The 2,524-nt window shown below is 43.1% G+C and overlaps 1 protein-coding gene across 1 annotated transcript in view; it reads left to right on the top strand.

Annotated features, from left to right (window-relative positions):
* rnf103 (ring finger protein 103) overlaps positions 1 to 2,524 on the top strand; it is a 36,529-nt gene that overhangs the window by 21,676 nt on the left and 12,329 nt on the right. The gene's annotated exons all lie outside the window — the stretch shown is intronic.

Below are 2,524 nucleotides of genomic sequence, written 5' to 3'. Positions count from 1 at the left end.
TTTTTTTTTTTTTTTTTTTTTTGGGGGGGGGGGGGGGGGGGGGGGTGTTGTTCCAGAGTTTAGGACCCATGACTGAAAAAGTTCGATCTCCTCTGAGCATCAAACTGGTTTTTGATGCAACCAAAAGCAGCTGGTCTGATGATCTAAGCACCCAAGAAGGAACATATGGTTGAAGTAGGTCAGAGAGACAAGAGGGGTGCAAGGCCATTTAAGTACTTAAATTTCAACAGGAGAATTTTTAAATCTATTCTGGTATGTACTGGGAGCCAGTGAAATATGATCAAACATACAAGTTCTTGTTAATAGTTGAGCTGCAGCATTTTGGACGAGCTGGAGACGTGAAAGACTGACCCCAACATAAAGAGCGTTACATCAGTCTAGTCATGTTGTAACGAAGGCATGAACTAATTTTTCAAGGTTAGATCTGGTCAACACTGACTTAAGTTTAACTATGGTAAATGGTAAATGGACTGTACTTGTATAGCGCCTTTTGATCTTATCAAGATACTCAAAGCACTTTACACTACAATCTGTGCCTCGTTTACTTATTCATACAGCACTTTACTAGATCTCTACAAAGCTAATTGAACAAATCATTCTAATGAGACTAATCAGTGCTTTTAGATCGCATTCATACACTGATGGGACACACATCGGTGGCGATGAGGGGTTCAATGTCTTGCCCAGGGACACTTAGGCATGTGACTGCTGGTGGATTCGAACCCCCAACTCTTGCTTTGGAGGGTGACTGCTCTAACCACTCAGCCACAGCCGCCTATCTGCCTTAACCGGAAGAAACTTTTCTGCAGAACAGAGTTTAATCTGTTTATTAAACTTAAAGTCAGAGTCTAAAACCATCCTGAGATTTGTAACAGACTGTTTAAGATATGACTGAAGAGTATGCATCAGGATATTTTGAACCACTTTGGCCAGGATTGCCTCAAACTAGTTAGAGAGTTTGAGAAAACAGCAAGGAAGAGGGCAGACTACAGGAACCATTTGCGATTTAACCTCAGATGTCGACAAAGTGGCATCATTCCCAAGAGCCTGGAACTAAAATCTTTGGTCAGCGGGCACCGGGCAAGCAAGATCCTTCAGAAGGCACAGACCCAGCTGCTGAATGAACAGGTGAGACAGACCAATTTTACTATTGAGGCCTTGAAGGCCAAAGAAGAGCACATTAAACAGAAACTAACAACGTGTCTAGATCATACCACACTTCAGCAAGTGATGGACTGTACAGATCAGGCACGCTTAGCACAGCATGTTAAGTCCAAGACTCGACAACAAAACTAGTTTAACGTACTAATAGCTCATCAACACCATCACTATTCCAATAACAACACATTCAGTGTAGGACAACACTCCAGTAGTCAATTACATACCAGGGAGACAGAAAAGTGGGTGAAGAATTTATCTGACAGACAGCTCACCCAGCCAGAGACAGAGATTCTTGCCAGGGGACTGAACTTTGCGGTTGCACCAAGTAGAATTCCTCTGGTGGAGATGATCACAGCTACTGAGTCAGCCATCCGCAACAAAATGAAAGAGGGTGAAGCAGAACAGCTCAGAATCAAAGTTTCAGCCTGCCTCAGCAATGCCAAACCACCACCTTCCAACATCAGTAGAGAGGAGAGGGATGCACTCACCACTCTTAGCAAGGACAAAAACATCATCATTCTCCCAGCAGACAAAGGAAGGTGCACAGTGATTTTGAACCAGAAAGACTATCATGAAAAAGTTATGACACTCCTTAGTGACTTAAACACTTATGAACCTCTGAAAAGAGATCCAGGAAGTGGTTACAAGAAAAAGTTAATAGATTGCCTGAAAATTTTGGAGCAGGACAAGGCTATTGACCGTTTTCTGTACCACAGACTGTACCCAGGGGAGGCCACACCTAGTCTGTATGGTTTACCTAAAATCCACAAACAAGGTGTACCTTTAAGACCAATTGTTAGTATGATTAACTCTGTCACTTACAATGTTGCCAAATATCTGGCGTCTGTACTCATCCCTTTAGTTGGCAGCTCAGAACACCACGTACAGAACACCATGGACTTTGTGGACAAGGTGAGGGATGTCATCATGGAGACTGATGAAACAATGGTCTCTTTTGATGTCACATCACTCTTTACGTGCATTCCTGTTGATGATGCAGTAGAGGTGGTCAGTTTAAAATTAAAATCGGACACCACTCTGAGCAGCAGGACCACACTTTCCACAGAACAACTGTGTCAACTCTTGAAACTGTGCCTGCAGTCAACCTACTTCACATATGGGGAGCAATATTATAGGCAGAAACATGGGTGTGCTATGGGGTCTCCAGTTTCTCCTATTGTTGCCAACCTGTACATGGAGGAGGTAGAAAAGAGAGCCTTGACGTCCTTTTCAGGGACACCACCAAGTCATTGGTTCAGGTATGTTGACGACACCTGGGTTAAAATCAAATCTCAGGAAGTCCAACATTTTACTGACCACATCAACTCTGTGGATAAATACATCAAGTTCACACGAGAAGATG

This window comes from Nematolebias whitei, chromosome 4 (assembly GCF_014905685.2).
Source record: "Nematolebias whitei isolate Nwh7 chromosome 4, NemWhi1, whole genome shotgun sequence".
In the NCBI taxonomy this organism is placed as follows: Eukaryota; Metazoa; Chordata; class Actinopteri; order Cyprinodontiformes; family Rivulidae; genus Nematolebias; species Nematolebias whitei.
This window is presented reverse-complemented; position numbering and strand designations above follow the sequence as displayed.